This window comes from Alligator sinensis, unplaced genomic scaffold (assembly GCF_000455745.1).
Source record: "Alligator sinensis unplaced genomic scaffold, ASM45574v1 scaffold569_1, whole genome shotgun sequence".
NCBI lineage: Eukaryota > Metazoa > Chordata > Crocodylia > Alligatoridae > Alligator > Alligator sinensis.
The window spans coordinates 3,308,174-3,327,576 of NW_005841914.1; the positions used below are offsets into that span (position 1 = coordinate 3,308,174).

At 46.4% G+C, this 19,403-nt stretch overlaps 1 protein-coding gene across 12 annotated transcripts in view; it reads right to left on the reverse strand.

Annotated features, from left to right (window-relative positions):
• The window catches only part of KAZN (kazrin, periplakin interacting protein), a 236,425-nt gene that overhangs the window by 86,988 nt on the left and 130,034 nt on the right, over positions 1-19,403 (reverse strand). The window lies entirely within an intron of this gene.

Genomic DNA, 19,403 nt, shown 5'->3' on the forward strand with positions numbered 1-19,403 from the left:
CCCAGGGAGCTAACAGCCTGCGAGACGGTAAACAGGGAAGGTATTGACATTGCATCAGCTTAGTACATCTCAGCAAACATGCTCGGCAGAGGAAACCAACCCCGTTTAAATCTACAATGTGATGGCAAAGCCAGCCAAGAATGAATAAGCCAGACAGGCTTTGCTCCTTTCTTTTAAAGCAGCCAGGAGAAGCGTTTCTTTGGTGAGAAAACTCAAAGTCAATAAGGCTCCATTTCATAACATGGGCAGACACCGTCTTTGGGGACAGAGCCATGGGGACAGCCAGTGGGATGGACTGGATGGGCAATCAGACCTTTCCTGACTCTTGCTACCGGCAAACCCCACGTCTTCCACTCCCCAACTCTCTTTCTAGTGTTTCCTCGATTCCAGCTGGGGAGCTTCTTGTCCAACTTGAGCTGGAGTCAATGGGAAACGATCTCGCCATTTCGAAGACTGGGTCCTTCTGGGGAAAATAGTCTCTTTTGGAGAATACAGGCCTGGCTTCCTTTCCCCACTGAAAAAGTCAAAATGAATTGCCCTGGAGCACTTGCTGAGACTGCCATTGGGGGAAGGAGAAGATGGGATGAACAGAAGGTGAGAGCATTGGCTTCCCAGACAATGCAGGTCCCTCTGCACCGATCCCAGCCTGGTTACTGCATCGCCATCCATTCTGCCGGTGCAACTTTACAGGAGCGCTCCAGAAGTAGGACTTCAGAGGCAGCAGTGCCTGGACCATCTCCACGTGCAGGCCAAGAGGCAGTAGCCCTATTGCTGGCACTACCGGGTGAAGCAGCACACTCCACTGGCATGATTATTATCTACTTGGGATGCAACCGGGGATTGCCCCGTTGGGGTAAATACTGTACAAACATGCAATGGAAACAGCGGGTCATATCCCAAGGTGGCCTACAGTTGTTTCACCTGCCCACTGTTGTGTTGCTCTCAGCAAAGAGGAAAACTGGCCCCTCTGTGACCACAAAGCACAATAAGGGAATCTCTGGTCCAAAAGTATGTTGGTAGGAAGTGTGAGGAAAACACTACTTTGAAACGTGCTAATTGATCATATGATGCTGGTTTTTTTCCAGTGCAACCTACTTATGAAACCAGAGGAAAATCCAGCGGATCTGAACGCTCTCCCACTGCCCCGCTCACCACTTGTTGCTCACCCGAAATCTGCCAGAGTTTATCGGGAGGCCGTGTTCATGCAACCACCTTATTCATACATCCAAGCGATTAGACAGAGGAAAAGTGGGCGAACACACCAGCCCTTCACTGCTCCAGATAGGAGCCTGCAATTTAACTCTGACCGCCGGTGAAAATGAAGCGTCTCAACTTAGTTCCTGGAAGATATGCGTTTCCATCATAAAATGCCTGATGCAGTTTGTCAGCTGGGCAGAGAAGCCATGCTGTACAAAGTCACGGTGTCTGTGGTGGCTTAGTCTCATGACCATTGCACACATCAGGACAGGCTTCAGAGTCTGGCTGGCAAAGCTGTTGTTTGGCTTCTCATTAAGGGCAGCAGCTTGCAAAGAAGGGCAAGTAGTTTCCAGTCCTAACGCATGACCTGGCCAAGCATGTGCCAGAGCGGGACAGTGCACTGGCATCTACTGGACCTACCCGACTGGAAATTCAGCATCGTTTTATTGAGTCTTTGCAGTTAATAGGAAGCACAATGCACGCATTTCAAGCCCACATGTTTTGTCCTTATTTTCCAAGGAACCCTGCTCCCTTTCTCTGATGTGTCAGCTGTGATACAGCCTCTCCGCTCAGCCAGCATCACCATCCTCTATCCCCCATTCATGCTCTTCTCCTGCTTCCAGTTTGCTTTCTGTAATGCTGCTCTCCATCCAAGCAACCTCTCCCACACTGTCCCCAAATCTATGCACAAAGCCCCCAACTTCTTCTCATTCCCTTCTTTCCATAAAAAATAACCTTGCTCTGCTGTTCCAAGGAGAGAACCAATGAACTGAGTTAAAAAATAGCACATTTGTTAACATTGACTGCACAATCAACTGCTATTTTCAATCACAAATGTAATGGAGCCGTCAAAGAACATACAAGCCTTAATGAAACACCTACAAGATCTTAGTGCTGTAATTCTCGACTCTGACCACTGGCCCTACTTGGCCTTCAGTGCCATACACAGTAACCTTGTCCTCCAGTTTCTCCGTTTGCTTGCCTAGATGGTATACAATACATGACGTGAGCTCTTTGTGCAACGAGTGGCTTAACCTTGCTGCTTCAGCCCAAAGAAGAGAATCTCGCTAATAAACCAGGCTCACCTTTTCCGCAGCTCAGGCAACAGAGAAAGCGGTGCATCCTTCAGAAGCTATAAATCAATGCCGAGCAGAAAAAGGTTGATCATTTTGAAGCTATGTGGACCAAAAAAGCTCAATGGATCTTCCAATTCTGTTGCGTGGATACTCCCAGGTCACAGCATAGTGCAAGCAAGGGGATTGCACTAACCCATGCCCTCCGGTGAGGCTGTGCAGTTGTCCTCTTGCAAGTTGGGCAGTTCAGGATCATCCTCATTTCTGAGAGCTAAGTGCTTTAGAGAAACATGAGGAGGCAAAGCCCCAGTGGAGGCAAAGCCATTGCACTTTAAGGGCTCCGTGCTGCTGCTTAAACTGGCACACTACTTTTTGTAGACTCACAGATTGCTTTATAACGCTGAAAGGGTGTGTGTGCACAACTGCCGTGATGCCCAGGAGCAGCGGAGCATTTCCCTCACTGCACAGACATTAATACATCTCGCCGGGGAAGACAGAGGACTCAAGAATGTCTCTTTTGAGTGGCCTTGTCTTCACTGGAAAAGGGGCGTGTTTTTAATAATATGACTTCAAACAAGTTAAATCCCTTGTCTACACGTAAAACCGTGCTGCTGTCTACACATCTAAAAGCCCCTTGTCTACATGTAAAACCATCAGCTTCGGGGTCAAACTTAAGACCTCTGAATCTCATCTAAACAGCCTTGCTGAAACCAGCCTTTTCAGCACAGGTTTTAAGTGGTCATCAACAGTCTTGTTATGGGGGGGCCACTAGAGAAGGCACACACGCCACATGAAGCGAACACGGGTCATGTAGACAAGGCAAAGCATTTTAACGTGTTAGTCCACCAAGGATTATCCTTAATCAGTTAATGAAGAGTGGCCAACCTGTGGCAGATGGCAAATTGGGGTGGGGACAGGCAGCCCAGTGGCAGATGGGGCAGGGAGCAGAAAGCAGAGCTGCAGAGCAGGCAGGGAGCACAGGGAAGAAAAAGAAAGCAGAGCAGCGGATCAGAGAGGGGAAGGGTTAGGGTTAGGGTTCATTTGTGGACACTGGCTAAAAAGACTGGCTCCCCATTGAATGCATATTAAAATGACATCCTCTTCTTGTCTACACTCAAAACTTTGAAACGAGTTAGTTAACGCAATAAAAAAATTACCCATTTTCCCTAGTGTGTGCATGGGTCTTTAATCTCATCTCAATCCACTTTTCACATCATTTCAAACATCTAACAGATTTATTCCTTGAGTACTTCAAACTAAAAAAAAAATAAAACCACTACAGATAATAGTGAAGGAAGAAGAAAATCAACTGGGTAATTGTACCATTTAACTTTGTGAAGTGTTTGGGAGTATTGAGATACATAATTATTTTGTATATCTTAGCAGCATGACATTAGATGAAAAAGTAGCCGCAAAAGAACAGAGAGAGAATAGTTTCCCTGCAATTTACGCTGCCTAAATATTATTGCTATGGGAAAATTAGATTAGAAGGAGAGAATGATATATTAGGTTGAAATATATATATGTATGTGTATTTTTGGAAGGAGAAAAATTAGATCTATAGTGTCATAGAGAAATGGGGCTGGAAGGGACCTCCAAAGGCCATCTAGTCCAACCCTTTGCTTGAGCCAGGATCATCTCTATCCAAACCACCCCATACAAACCATAATCTAAACTCTACATACGATGACCACCAACCCTGACACAACACAGACCTAACACCTGACCCTGCCACAGGTGAAGCCACGGTAGCCCACGTCCTGCTTCGATGAAATGTTATCAGTATATGCTTAAGCAATCCCTGGTAGAGGACCATGCCCACCACTACAACTCCCACAGTCTGTACCAGTTTGACTAGGGGGTAAAATTCTTTCCTGACCCAGACATGGTGATCAGCCTGACACTGAGTGGAGGGCCAAGACCCTTTAGCCACGAACTTTCGGCTTGGGTCCCAGCAGAAGCATTGGCAGGCTGCAGTCAGAGTCCCCAGCCTTGGCTGCAGCCAACACCCAATACCTCCAAGGAAGGCTTAAAAATACCCTCACACACGTAGCAGAAGGGAGGCAACCAGCAAAGCCCAGGAGCCTGGGAAATGCTTTTAGTTGAACAGGCATAGCTATGCCTAGGTCACCCTGACCAGTGCCTGAATACGTCCCGTGATGGAGAGTCCACAACTTCCCTAAGCAGTCTGTTCCACTGCTTCACTATGCTCACAGTGAAGCAGGTTTTCCGGACATCCGATCTAAACTTACTTTGCTGACACTTCAAGCCACTGGTCCAGGTCCTCCTCTCTGCATCAAGAGAGAAAAGGTGCTCTCCCTCTTCTTTAGGGCAGCCCTTCAAGTACTGGAAAACTGCCATCACGTCCCTCCTTAAATGCCTTTTCCACAAGCTGAACCAGTCTACCTCCTTCAGCCTCTCTTCATATGACTTGTCCTCCAAGCCCTTTATCACTTTCGATGCCTGGCTCTGGACCCTCTCTAACTTCTGCACATCCTTTTAAAAATGCAGAGCCCAGAACTGCACACAGTATCCAGATGAGGCCTAACCAGTGCCGAGTAGCGAGGTACTATCACCTCCCATATTTTGCACCTAATGCAACAGTGAGGGGCTGAGATGAGATGAGATATAAAATACTATATAATACATAGCATCACATAAATATCTGCCATGTACAGCCCTACTTTACCCCTTTTCCATAGATAATACAGTTGTACCTGACCCACAGTCATAGCCAGGGGATATTTAATCAGTGTTCTTTACCCTTCATCTAGCCACTACGTTGGTTTAATATTAAACTAAGGGGGACTAGAGACTGCTTTATTACTGTTAGCTATGCCCATATTAAATGAATAATGTAGGAACCGACACGCCAGAGAATAACAATCCAGACAATAGCATCAGAACAAGATAATGATCATTATGGGGTTTCAGAAGGGAAAGGTAGTGAGTTTTCGGAGAGAGAGGCAGAGGTTCTCCAACACCTATTGGTTGAGAGATAGCCTTGACCTTCAGGCACTAGAGATCTGGGTTCAATCGCCGGCTCCGTCACAGACTCTTTGACCTCAGGCAATTCAGCTATTCTCTCTGTGCTTTATTTCTTATCTGAAAAGCCTGGATCATAACCCTTCCTTTTTCCGGCTCGTGCATTTGCCCTGTAACCTTTTCAGAACAGGGGCTCTCTCTGATTATGTTGATGCACAACACCTAGTGCTGGGGCCGCTATTGTTTTGGTAGTCCCCGCAGTTCAAATGGGGCCGCGGCAGTCTTTGTCACTAGTGCTAATGCACTCATCAGACTGAACCCAGCTTGCCTTTCCCATCTCCAGCTGAGCTGGCATCAAACACACTTCATTTGGTAATGGAAGTTGAGCGACTGTGATATAAAAGACAAACAGGCATAGCACTCTACAAGTCACTTCCCAGAGCAGAACTATGTCTTGACCCTTATAAAGAGTAAATTGTGCTTCCTTTTATATCTGGATCCTTGCTTCAGAAGTGCTCTTTAATTCTGTGGAATGCCAATTCTCCGAGGGCCTGTGTTAAGGCTCAGACGAGTCCATGGGAGCCTTTCCATTGTCTTCAATGGTTATTGAATCATGCTCTAATTCTCTAATGCTGAGAAATGCATCTTGTCACGGGGCTAAGTGCTCATACCTCAGCAACACGCTGCAAAAAAAGGCATGTGTAAACCATCTTGTCGCATTAACATTCACTTAATTTCCTCTGTTCTTACATCCCAGCCATGAAATTCGATGCTGTCACCATGACCAACCCATAAAATCGGTCAGCCCTGACCGTGAATTACACAGACACGAGTCATCCTGTAATTAATACATATGTATTATACACACACACACACACGTCTCCAGGTTTAATCTTCGGTGATGAATCAATAGAAAAGTTTGCATTTGTGTGGCAGCCTTTGCCATGAAAGATCCTAATGCATTTCACAGGTGGTGTGTTCGGGAACTGGGAAAGCGGGCACCTTTGGGACGAAGCGCAGCAGTTGTTTCAGAGGATGCAGTGGTTCAGGACAGGTAGTAAATCAGAGTGCCATATCTAATTGAAACTGCAGGGAAATTTAGATGGATTGTATTTGCTGTAACTGGAATTTCACCAGTTACAGGTTTGCTCCTTCACGGACTACAGCGGTCAGGGGCTGTGTTTTACAGCTCTCCCAAAAACCGGAACCTTCAGAATCACAGGCCGAGCTTTCGGTCCTGGCGCCATCCTGGAGCATTTGTGCAGCGGGCATCATGGACTACTGAAGATTGGGGTGCTTTGTCAGCTATAATGGCAGCATCTGCGGTGACAAACTATTTTTCTGTTCTATGCCTGTACGGTACCCAGCACAACGGGCCCCTGATCCATGACCAGATGTTACTGTAATACAGATTATTGCTTGTGATCATCAATCTTGAACTTGCCTTCCGCTGCCCACTGGCAAATGATACTCTGCGATCACTATGGACAGAAAGCTTTTGGATGACAAATCAGTTTACAGAAAAAAAATCACTTCCAGGAGGGATCAAAATTATTTGTGAATTCAGGCTGAATTTAGTCAATATTTTTGACTGAAAACAGAGGGAAGGAACATAAGAAAACTGAACCCCTTAGTTTCAACATTCAGCCAGGCATTTTGACATTCTGTTTCAAAACGCTGTTTTTTTTGTTTAGAAACTTTTGTTTAAGTGTAAATGCTCCCCAAATCAAACCTTTTATTTTTGATTTAAAAAACGTGTTTAAGTGAAAGACAGAAAAGATCTTTTTTTTTAAAACACATTTTCATTTCAGACGATTACCCCCCCTCCCCCCCCAAAAAAATCCATTATATGCACAGCTTTAGTTATACTGCCATGCTGAACATTTTTCAGCACGTGGTAGCACTTTGGATTTTAGTGCTAAACATGTCCGGTGGACGAGCCAAACCTCAACTAACCTGAGCACTAACACATTTTGTATCATGGCATTTCCCCACGCAGATAAATAGGGGGAGAATTGCAATCTGTAGCACCTCAGTGCTATCTTTGGATGTCCCTCCAGTGTCAATGGGCTAGGCTGTATTGCTTGGCGTGCTAATAAGTATGGCTACCACTCTGTCACGGACATTGCTGGGGTCATGGAAAATTGCATCTGAAGAAAATCAGATTCATTCTGCCCTCCTCTGCTCTGCAAGACTGCGCTGGATCCTGGGGGATGCAGTTTTGATAGGAAGGTTGGTTAATACAGAAGAACGAAGCAGTCTCCCTCCAAACCATGACTCCCATGAGGCAATGCATCACCCCAGGACAGGGTGTTTGGCAAGGTTAGTGTTCACCTGATGTAATCAAGCAGCGAGCACACCTGGTAACCTTTCCAGGAAGATTACTTTTTCTTCCCCCCCCCCACACCTCTGCCATGGATTGACCATGCCAGAAGGTACAGCTGCAGAGCTGAGCCGCCTGCCGGAGGCAGACTAGCTGAAGTCCTGACGAGTGTGTCATGCCACTGAGTGTGCATTGCAAAATCCAACCCAACAGGTAGTAGACTTCATCAATGTAATAAACACCAGCTCGATTCAGTGACACTTCTAACGTGGGGTCATCGAGATTGCAGGGATGCAGCTCCAAAAACACTACATTGTTATCCCAGGTTTGCAGTGGCCATACATTTAATTACAACTCCCTTTAAAAAGATCTTCAGTGCGAATGCTGACAGGTAACAATTCACTCACTAACAGGTGCCTTTACCACAAAACAAGAGTCTTGGGGAGTAAAAATCAAATTGAAGTCAGCTTTGGTTGAAAATACTAAGGTATGATTTGCACAGAATTTGTGCTCCATGAAAAACAGGGTCAGTGCCTGCATAAGGAAGTCAGCTTTTTGTTGCCTGGATCAATAAGGTATGTCTTTGAAAAATTGATTGGATTTTTGTACAGAGAACCTGGTGCATCTGACAGAGAGGTAAGAAAGCCAGGTTCTCTAGGCATCTTCCTTTCTACCCAGTGGGGTAAGCAGCCTGCGTACGCATTTCCCCAGTTAAACGCATGTTAACGCAGCTAACCTGGTACTCCAACGGCACTGAGCATCCATCCGCACACGAGATGGAAGGAAGGATAATCAAATCATAAGAGCCCAAGCTAAATGCAAAATAAGAGAGATCCACGCGTTTCAGAGATGGAGAGTCTGAATGCAGAAAAACACAAAAAATAGCACATGTTCTGTCCTGCTGACGCGAGTGCTTTGCTGAACAAGGACGGACTGAAACGTGCTCGACTGCTCTGCTGAAGTGGGGCTTTATTTCATTTCTTTTTTATTCCCTCTTCCATTCTCCCCCCCAAGCAATGAACCTGCCTGCTAGTAGTTTCTAAACCTTGCAGGAAACAGAGCTTCATTTCTCTAGGAAAAACGTTCTCTACTCTAACAGAGCTCATCCATCTTGCAAGCCTACTCCATATCTCCAGCTCCTACAGTTTGGCGAAACACCTGGCTCCAGCAAATTCCCATAATAGAATCTATCAATAACCAAACTGTCTGCATCTCCTCTTGCTAGATGTCTAATCATCAGGCGAACAACCGGACTTGCAAAAAGGTTTTCCCCAGAACTTGGGTCCCAAAACGATCATCTGGAGCGTGCACTTCAGGGAAGAAGGCCGGGTCACAAAATCCCGGTGCGAATGCAGATGGGAGGAGGAGCAGGTGGCCGCTCAGTGCTATTTGGGCAGCAAAGGATCAAGAGCAGAGGGATTTGGCAATGGAATTAGCACCGGAGGAGGAGGCATGGAGGAAAGACAAACAAAACACTGGTTTATGTTCAACGCTTCCTAGAGATTCAAGGAGACTCCCGAGGTGCCTTATGCAAACACGCAGTGCTGTTTGTATCCACCTATTTTCTGCTAAGCGGAGCGTACGTTCCGCTCATTAACGTAAAAACAAAAGAAAGGTGATTTCTGCTCCCTTCCCCTCCAGGAGGAGCTGGTTAGGGAGGGAAAGGTGCCGGGGGCAGCTCCTCACCTGCTTTACCTTTCAGCAAACACCATCAAAAAGGGCCAAAGCATATTTCGAGGACACAAACAGGAATGGTTAATCTGTATTTTGTATTCAAACTATTACCAAACAACTCTCTTCAAGAGATTTGAGGGGGGTGGGGGGTGTTAAGGAACTGAGAGGAAGCTGCCTCAGCATTTTGGGGCCTTTGCAGTTTTAATATTAAAATATTCATCAAGAGAAGTCGGATTGCTGTACACGATTTTTCTATCTCCAAATGAGAGTTAACATCTGTCACTAACCACTTGGCCGGCATCAAGCCTGTATCAGTGAGGCAATGTTATGCAAAAGCAAGGCTGTTAAAATTACTGGAGCCTAGTAAAACAAACATTCCCGGCGAGCTCTTCCAGCTCTGAAAGCTTCTCTCAGCTTAAAGCCCCAGCTATCCAATATCTATCCTGCCCTGCTTCGTTGCACCTTCCGATTCAGAAAGGCTGCTGTACAGTTTCCCTACTAATTACTGGAAGCTGCATCTCTCCGGGTACTACAAATGCCTCTTGGCATTAAATGGGTACAGCAGCTATGGGGACACAGGTGACTTATTTTGCTCTGGCACTGACATCTCCTAGACAAGAGTGGCCAGGTGAATAAGGCGCTTGGCTGGCAGTCAGGATCTGTAAGCTTGACTCCTGGCTCTGCCACTGACTATTCTCTGCGACCTTAAGCAAGTCACTTTTCCTCTGCACATTTCTATTCCCTCCCCCCCACCACTTCCATTCTTTGCTGATTAGACTGCAGGCTCTTGAGAGCCCGGTTTATATACATAATTAAACATAAAAAAGGCCTAGTTCTTGAAGGGAGTCTCTAGATGTTATTGTTATACATCGAACTGCAGCAGTTAAAGGAGTCCTGCAAAGTTTCAATAGCACTAAGACCACAGAGATTTAATTTTTAGATTCATAAATACTTGTAACCACCTTTTAGAAGCTGGGCAGTAACAGGGGGTTCCCTGCTAACACCCTTCAGCAAAGGCCAGCACACAATTTAGGATTTTTTGGTTAAAAAAATATAACCTGGACTCCTCTGTTTACTTCACTGTCTAGGAAGGGTGTCCCATACGGCTAATGAAGTGTCTCTTAAGGCAGCATTTGCCGGGGTCGGAGGAGATCTCACATTGCTTTTCAGCATGGTGCGCCAACTTTTTGTGAATTTTTAAAATTAGGTCTCATCCATTCGTGGCAGTTTCTAATGATCCAGTCAGCCTGGTATTCAGTCTTTCACCCCAACTGGAAGGTCAGAAGACAACACCTGTGAGAGGGGATGTCTCTCAGCCCGCTCTGCAAACTCAGTCTAACAAGCAAGCAAAATGCAAAGTCACCTGCTTCTCCAAGTCTAGCTTTTTTAACAAGAAATACCAAGGAGATAAAATTCTAGGCAAACCTTCCTTGTAGTTTTTTAGGTTCCTCCTCTAGAACTGTTCAACCCACAAATTAAATCCTCTTTTCCATAAAGCCAAACCACCGTCTTCCTTTGCACTGGAGTGGACAAGTGCATTACTTGCCTGAGCCCATATAACCCACTTACCCCTCCTGCGGCAGGCCCAGGACCGTACCAGCAAAGGGGAATGCTTCAGATAATGTTTCAGGCAGCATCTGATGAAGTAAGCTGCAGCTTATGAAAGCTTAAGCTATGCATCTGCAGGCCAGACCGACCCAGTTCAAGTCAGAGGATGGAAAAGCACTAGGACTCAGCTGCCACCATCACTTTTCCTAGCACCAGCGTGGGAAAGCGACTGCTGCCACAGCCCCCTGCTGCTGAATGCCTGGAGTATTTGTGCAGCATTCATCACGGACTACTTAAGATCGGTGTGTGCATCATCAGATGTAATGTCAGCGTTTGCAACGAACTTTTTTTTTGTTCTATGTCTGTACGGGACCCAGCACAACGGGCTCCTGATCCGACGTTACCGTACCACAGGTTATTACCGTGATCATCAATCTTGAACTTGCCTTCCACTGCCCACTGGCAAACGATACTCTGCTATCACTACAGACAGAAAGGTTTTTGATGAACAATCAGTTTACAGTGACAATCAGTTTCAGGAAGGACCATAAATTATTTGTGAATTCAGGTGGAATTTAGTCGCTATTGCTGGCCGAAAACAGGGGAAAGGAACATAAGCACCAGGTCCGCAGGCCGGGTCAGATGGCTCTGTGGGCTGGATCTGGGCCATGGGCTGCAGGGGGTCGACCCCTGGTCTGTAAGGGGCACATTTACCCTGCCATCTGTCAAATCAACTTGGCCAGTGTGCTACAGCTGTACAATGCAGTAAATCATGTTCTGAGAGATAATTCTCTCATGGCTGTCTAGTTTCATATACCAAGCATAAGACTGATTACCTCTTGACATCATTTTTCTAACTAGTGGTAATACAGGAACTTGATTATTTGTAACTTAATCCCAGCCCTTTTGTATCTGCACACTTCCGATAAACAACGACTACTTTCTAAAATATCGAATTACCTCCAAAGCATCTTTTCAAGTCACCATGACTTGGGTTCCAGTGGATTATGACTTTAACATGTTTCCTTGGGGCAGACTTCCTTGGTTGCTGCAGAATCCCTGACTCTACTTGAATTTTAAAAACAGACCATAAAATAACTAAAAACCAGGGGGGCTTCAGAGGGGGATTGCTGTCTGCAGTCACCCGGAGCAGCTGTAGCAGCATGCACCTCTCCCATCTCCCATACACCCCTTCGGTGGGGCAGCCTGCACTGCAACTGTGCTAAGAGAGGTCTTCCTAGGTAAGCAAGGAGGTGAAGCACTGCAAGGACAAACAGGTGCCATAAGCAGAGTGCATCTCTCCAAACATCAAGCACCTACTCTGAACGCCTTCAAAAGACATCTGGATGCTTATCTTGCTGGGATCCTATGACCCCAGCTGACTTCCTGCCCCTGGGGCGGGGGGCTGGACTTGATGATCCTCCGGGGTCCCTTCCAGCCCGAATGTCTATGAAATCTATGAAAATATTTAGACACACACATCCTATGCAAAGATTTAAACATTGATAAAATTCCAGCACTAAAAAATAAATAAATAAATAAATAAAAAAAATAAAAAAAAAGCATGAACAAATGAACTCAGCTGGACAATATATTTCTAATGAAGAGTTTTACCAGGAAAATTTTGCCTGCATTTGATCTGAACTTTTTTCTACAACATATTCATTTATATTTGCTACTTCTTTCACATGCGAAGCTTTTTCAGTGGAAAACTTTAGAGACCTCTCAGTCTCAGAGACTCTTTCATTTCCCCCCCCCGTCGTTAGTCATTTATTACTGTTGTGCACCATCATGTTGGTGACTTGCTGTCATGTGGTCTTTTTTCTTCCGTGCTAAAACCAAGCCCCAGGTCCTGCAGTCTCATCTGGGTGAGCAGATCCAGTGCAACAAACTCGTAATTTCCCTATGAGCCCTCCCTTTATTGATCTATTTATTAAGCTCCAGCTCCTAGTGGTTATGTGAGAGTCTCAGCTTTCATCCAAAAAAAAAAAAGTTTCTAGCCATCACAACTGCAGAAAAGACCTGGACAACATGATCCCCAATGATGCGAATGCTAAAAAGGGAGACGATAAGATCCCACGTTTATTAAGATCTCATGGCTTTTAAGTCGGTCTGGCATGGTTTTCCTGGAGCCCTACACCTCTGCAGTTAGTCCATCCAAGCGTGAGGGAGCTCACTGAAGGCTCACAGCCTTAACTGTTGAAAACAATTCCAAAAAGACTCTTCTTCTACCTACTCGGCATTTGCCAAACATATAATAGCAACACATACACGTATCATTGGCGCTTATCTTGATGATCTGCATACCTCCCTCATCTGAAAAATATGCCATTCCTAAACTCCTGCTGATAAAAATGGTTATTTCGCTCCACCCCACCATGTACTTTAGGCACATATTTATGCATATATACAGATGTGCACATGCTTTATAGAGATGTCTACATACGCGCACCGGGTGACAAACAATTACACGTGCACGTACGGATAGAAGCCAGCAAAATGCATAATACAACAAAGCAAACGGCATAATCTCCCCCTGTCAGAGCTGCTGTCTTCCCAAGCCAAACACCGAGCGCGAACGGCGAGGAATTCCTGAAAGCGCAATGTAACCCGGGGAAGCAGCAGGCGAGAGAGGATGGTGCATTCCTCAGAGCTGCTCTCGGGGCAGATTAGAGCAAGGACAGGGAGGGGAAGGTTAGCGAGCAGAGCCAAAAAAAAGTTCACGTGGCATTTAGACGAACCCTGAACCCGCAGACGATTAGGCCCACCGTGAAGCACGTTTCCTGGCCGGTCTCGGCGTTGCGCGCTGTTTCTGGTTTCCAGCACAGATGTGCAGCACTACAAGGACCTTTCACAGATGAGCTGCTCTCGCTCCTCCAAGTTTAGCCTTTTTTTCTGGCTAGATGAGCGCTCTCTCAGCTGCACTGGGATGGAACAAGCGATTGCCGTCAAATCCGTATCACCACATACGTCCCGGGGCTCTGGCATCCATGAGCTGTACAGGAGAGGACTTTTGATCTGGTCTTTGCAGCAGGATGAAGACAAAGGCGGATCAAGGCTAAACAGGGATTAGATCGCCCAAAACCTTCCATCTTCATCCACTGACTGCGGAAACACAACTGCCCTTGTCTCCTCTTTCCACGCTGGTGCATCTTCATCTTATTCCCTGGATCCTCCTCTCCCATCTCCCTACATGAAATACTTTCCAGCCCCACTCCTTCAAGCCTCTTCCTAGCCTTGATGGTCTTGAAACCCCACTCCCTGGAGGAGCTGGTTTCCCAGTCTAGTGTCTCATTCAAAGCCTGCCCCAACTCCCGTTGATTAAAAGGAGCAATGCTGAAGATAGCAATCTCTCCCTCTCTCTAATGATCAGAAATAGACCATAAAATATTTAATTTTACTCTTTATAATGATCTTAACTGCAGCAGAACTACAGACCATATCCTCCTAAGCTTCACCAAAGTTGCTAGGACTCTGTTTATGTACAACAGCTGAGGATCCATCCTGATTTCTCTTCCCTGTTTTGACATTTCTCTCTCTCATTTGACAGTCAATGATTTCCAAGCCATTATTGCCACCATGGAGCTGATACTCGTTAATGTGGCTTTAAAACAAACAGCTGCAATTTGCATCGCATTTTCTCTAGCCCAGGCAGCTCGCTGCACCACCTCATCAATGCAGCACTAGAAAAATCACACTCGAGTTCAAAGCAAATGTAACAGGATGGAAAACAGAGATGCACCGATGAGGAAACATGGTCATATCCTGTTAACCAGCAACTGCAAAGTGGCTTTACAGGTCTTCCAAAACCTGTGGTTCTTGCAAAGTATCCATTCCCTACCATCGCAAATCTCTTAGTATGTGGTGGGCTGCTGTTGTTGTGTTATGGCAGAAGTTCTTGCAAGCATCCGATTAAAAGAAAGGAGGATTTTGCCCCTTGTGGCTGTAGAGACGGCTTGAATGGGAACGCTACTGCACTGTAAACCAAAGACCAAGTACAAGACCCCCAAATTCTCATTTTAAAGCCAGTTCCTGAATGTGGAGGTGCTTGGTTGGGATTTTTGAATGATTAAGCATCTGCATTATTGCCACTGTTTGTAATTTATCAGTAGCAACAAAGCAGTGGAGTAAAACAACAATATTTAGACCTTGGTTTTTTTCCCAGAAGCTGCCATGGATTTTTGGAGCCTCCATTTTTGGGTGAGTCGACTCAAGACGCTTTGGGTTAGATCCTACTCCACCTATTAGACTTCTAAGTGCAATCTTATTCTACCCTGCGTGGGTCCCTGCAAAATTGTTAAGTGTGACTGCTTTGGTAACAGGGGTTTGGGTTGTAGCCGTGTTGGTCTAAGGACATAGGCAGACAAGGTTCCTTGGGTGAATTTGATATCTTTTATTAGACCAACCCAAATGGTTGGAGAATAGTTATTAAGCAAGCTTTCGGGTTCAAAAACCCTGGACCCAAGGAACCTTGTCTGCCTCTGCTTTGGTAATGCACCTTCATTTTTGCCTAAAGACTAAGGCGCAACAGGCAGTAAGGAGGAGGAGAAGGACTCATCCATGTTTTGCATGAATGTTTGGTCAAGTGCTTGAGCACTGAGACACAGAAGTGGGGGGTCTACTTAAATTCGCAATTTTGCAGATTGCATAGGATCCACTTTAAAGAAATTAATACAAATAAAATGCTGGCTTCCCAGTGGGAGCCAACGGTCCTTGCTGCACTGCAGCCGGGCCTGGCATCCTCCCCAGGAAGGGGAAGGTGCTGGCTGGCAGGGCAGCATGAAGGGCAGCAGACAAAACAGTGGCCACCACCTCACCCCGCGGGGGCATCTCTGCTGACCAGTGCTGAAGCACGGGGCTGGGAAATACTGAAGAATTTGCTTTCTGTGCTGCGACCAACCCACAAAAATGGTTTGGTCTCAGCGCAATTTAAGTAGGTCCCTACACATAAGTACCATTTAGAACAGGATGTGGTGCTTTGCACCTGCTTTTCAGAAGTGCTCACCACTTCCAATACCCTCAAGTAGAATAGCAGATAGAAAGCATGTGGGAAAATACCATCCTACAATCTGAACTTCCCAAATTGATCTCATCCAAATTCAGTGGCCGTTTCTCCTGGAATCCGGGCTATTCCCTCACTGTCAAAATCAGGAGCTGAACAAGGCTCACTTAGCAAACTGCTCGAGTGGCCAACACGGGATGGATCTCAGATGTGTATTGTTTGAGCTCTGGGTCCAGTCTGCTCACAAACTCATAATAAATTTAAGGCTGCTCAACTTCTGAGCCTAAGAAATTTTGACAATGTCTCTTTCGAATCTTTAAATTAAAACTGATGAGTGAAAGCTGGATGCGGTGCACCGGGGATTGGAGATTATATTTAGATCTGCTGCTTTGCCAGCATCTGTGGAGTGGGAGAAAGGGTTTCTTTCTTCCCTCCCTGCTAATTTGGGTGGATTGGAGCAACAAGGATTGTATGCCGGTTGTGGATAAGACATGGCACTTCCTGATTTATTTTCCTGTTTATTAATAGCCGACATCTCTTTGCATATCTGCAGCATTTTCTTGTGCTGTGACTACCCACCCACCACATCACGATACCGCACCAATGAGCGTGCACTAGGAGTTTTGGCTTCGTGTTTCTTTTCCTGTCTTGCTGCATTTGTTTGGCATCATGTGCTAACAAGGATCAGGATGTGCTGTCGATGCAAGGGACTGACTCCATCTGTTCAGACAGAGCTGGTCTGCGGGCAGGCAGTGACGGCTGCGGAGCTATTGCAGGGTGTAGGTAGTTTCTTGTTCTTGGCACCGTGCTGCCTTCTCGGGCACCCGTCAGTTGGGACATATAAGCTATTCCATCCTGGGGATGCTCGAGCCAGGAGGACCAGTTTCCAGCTCACGGTGATGCTTTCAAGAGCCCGTAAGACTGTGAACTGTAGCTTGTGTCACGGCTTCAAGGCTCAGCCCTGGTATCTGGAGGCAGAGCAAACGCCTGATCTGGTGACTAGCTTTTATGTGAATCATCGTTTTCTGCGGGTTTCGAGTTCCAGGCAAAATGAATGGTGGATACAGTGGTTACTACTGACATGCTGATTTTGACCACATGCAAGTAATTGTTACCACGCTATGTTAAAAGGACAGTGGTTCTCAGCTTCTTCCATGCCCTGACCCCATGTTACAGCAGCAAAGAAATATAGGACTCTCCCTCCCATGTAGTGATTAAGGCGGGTAAAAGAAAGAAAGAAAGAGAAAAGGAGTATAATGACCCTCTGGAACCTGACTCCGGCTTGCCAGAGAACACAATGTCTCTTCCTGCAATCACTGAGAGGTTTCAGATTGGTTTTTGTTCTGCGCTGGGATTTAATGGAGATCTTCCTAAGCTTGTGGGTTTTTTTGCTTTGGGATGGAAAGCCACCCACAGACATGAGATACCCTCCCCACCTTACCCACAGGGCAGCACAGCTGTGATGTGGGAAGCCTGGGTTCAAGGCCCCCAGGTCTTCCACATCCCAGACCACTTCCCAGGTCCTAGGAAGCTCACACAATTCGAGGTCTCTCCTCATCTCTCTTTCATACGTTTCCCATTGCCAACATGATGAGCTCTTAGGTCTTGCCTGGCTTGATCCCTCCCATCTCTTCGGTCCAAACGCTATTTCAAGAGACTGGCCTGTCCTCCATCATGACCACTCCCACATCCCAGACCAACTACCAGGCTGGTGTTCCAAGTGAGATTCTTGGGCAAAAGACACTACGTGAGAGAAAACTGTAGGAGGGGAAAGTAACGGTGCTTTGTTAGACATTGTTGGGACATCTTTTTTAGTTTGAAAGCTGAGGATTCTTCCGCCCAGGGTGCACATTTTCCACTGCTCTTATCCTACAAGGCCTCAGGCGGCACAGCGAGCAGGTGGCACGCGACAGCTGCTGCTTGATCTTTTTTTTATTTAAATGCTTAAAAAAAAAAGACACATACTGCTGCTTTTTCATATTACAGGCCCATAAATTCCTTTGTGCAGGTTCCATTAAGCCTACACCTGCCTGCAATTTAGTCCCTCAACTTTGTCGCCTGTTGGAAAGCACCGTCATCTTAGCGTACCTTCCGCAATATCGTTCAGCTCTATGCCACTTCCCTCTTGGCACCTCCGGCATTCGAGGAGAGGTCCCGCGCTGCCCCTGCTGCGATGCAGAACAGCTGCTAAGCAATCGCCCCCCTGAAATCCCCGTGGCGACATAGCTGCCTCGGAGTTTTTAATCCCCGCTCTTCAGCTTCTTTGTCCTTTTCATTCACTCACCTCATTAAGCTCAATGTGGTCTGCCTGGGGAATGCTTTTCCAGTCCCAGCTTCAGGTAATGGGAACAACCTGGATTTTTCCTGAGCTATTTCTCACGCCGTAAAGCATCTCAAAAGCCAGAGAGCGCTGCTGTGGCTCAGACCAGGCCAGCAAGGCCAACACTCATCTGATGCCTTTTTTGACATGCACGAATGCCTTTTAAACATCAAGCAACAGAGCTCCCAGGACCTTGAGCAATCCAGCAGAATGATGCACGTTGGGTGGCTCTCCCAGAGGTCCTAGGAAGCTCACACAATTCGAGGTCTCTCCTCATCTCTCTTTCATACGTTTCCCATTGCCAACATGATGAGCTCTTAGGTCTTGCCTGGCTTGATCCCTCCCATCTCTTCGGTCCAAACGCTTTTTCAAGAGACTGGCCTGTCCTCATTGCCCGCCTGCTTCAGTGACTGGATTGCCTTATATTTACTATACTTGGTTCTCCATGGGCTTCCCACCATCCCCCCCGGCTTTTTTTTTTTTGATCTTTCTCTCGATGCATCATTTGACCTTACAGCCCTTAAACTCGGTTCAACACTTTACTGATGAAACAGCATTACTATGCAGCAAATCCACTGCAGGCGTGCAGCTGCCCACGCTCTACAAACCCTACAAACTCGGATGTTTCTGCCAACCATCTTTCCTGGTCAAGAGACTGATTTTTTTTTAAACGGGAATTCCAGAATCTAGTATTTACTTCCCTACGTGTGAGAGGATCAATTTGCCAGAGACCAAGATTTATAGAAAAATATATAAATAAGCTGGTGCCGCTGCTGATTGCAAGCTGTGCTGGCTCAGAAATAAGAGAGCACCACGTTTAGTGAAGCTCAAGAGACTGTACCGCCAAATGCAGCGCCTAGGGTTGTAGGTTTTTGAGCTGGCCCAGAATCACAGGGAAGCAGCAGGAGAGGACTCAGCTGGAGCTCCCCCACGGGCTGGGCAGGAGCGGCATTTCATTTGTGTTTTCATTGGGAGCGGCTGCCCCTATCTCACTCGCGCTCACAACAGCCGTGCACGCAAGCAGGAGATGAATAAAGGCAGCGTCAGTAGAAGCAGGCTGCCACACTCGTGAAAAGCGTTGAGCCTGCACCTCCTCGCACCCCACCAACTTCCTTCAGTTGGGAAGAGGTACACACTGTGCTTACTATCTTGCGTGAGTTCATACAGGAGCTAATAGCAACCCTACAAACAGAGAGCATGAGAAACACGACATAATGCCCTGGATCGTATCCACATACAGGCCGGTTCTGGCCACTCCTGGTAGTCCTGGCACTGGTGGCA